The 716-nt window shown below is 68.0% G+C and overlaps 1 protein-coding gene across 19 annotated transcripts in view; it reads left to right on the top strand.

Annotated features, from left to right (window-relative positions):
* KCNJ10 (potassium voltage-gated channel subfamily J member 10) overlaps positions 1-716 on the top strand; it is a 12,008-nt gene that overhangs the window by 9,744 nt on the left and 1,548 nt on the right. The gene's annotated exons all lie outside the window — the stretch shown is intronic.

Raw genomic sequence — 716 nt, 5'->3', positions numbered from 1 at the left:
CCCCGTGGGACCCCCATGGTGGTCATGGCAGTGACAGGACCCCCATGGTGACCGTAGGGGTGACAAGGGGGGTGCTTGTGCTCCCCATGGTGGCTGTGGCAGTGACAGGACCCTGTAGGACCTCTGTGGTGGCCATGGCAGTGACTGGACTCCTCTGGGGCACCCGTGGTGGCCATGGCAGTGGCAGGACCCCCATGGTGACCGTGGGGGTGACAAGGGGGGTGCTTGTGCTCCCCATGGTGGCCATGGCAGTGACAGGACCCCGTGGGACCCCCATGGTGGCCATGGCAGTGATGGGACCCCCCCAGCAGCCCCATGGTGGCCATGGCAGTGATGGGACCCCCCCAGCAGCCCCATGGTGGCCATGGCAGTGACGGGACCCTCCCAGCAGCCCCATGGTGGCCATGGCAGTGACAGGACCCTGTGGGACCCCCCCAGTGACCATGGCAGTGCAGGACCTCTCTTGGACCCCCATGGTGGCCATGGCAGTGACGGGACCCCCCCAGCAGCCCCATGGTGGCCATGGCAGTGACGGGACCTCTCTTGGACCCCCATGGTGGCCATGGCAGTGACGGGACCCCCCCAGCAGCCCCATGGTGGCCATGGCAGTGACGGGACCTCTCTTGGACCCCCATGGTGGCCATGGCAGTGACGGGACCCCCCCAGCAGCCCCATGGTGGCCATGGCAGTGATGGGACCCCCCCAGCAGCCCCATG

This window comes from Corapipo altera, unplaced genomic scaffold (genome assembly GCF_003945725.1).
Source record: "Corapipo altera isolate COAL_440 unplaced genomic scaffold, ASM394572v1 204, whole genome shotgun sequence".
Lineage (NCBI taxonomy): Eukaryota > Metazoa > Chordata > Aves > Passeriformes > Pipridae > Corapipo > Corapipo altera.
Note: the sequence above shows the minus strand (reverse complement) of the source record. Positions and strands in the feature narration are given on the sequence as shown.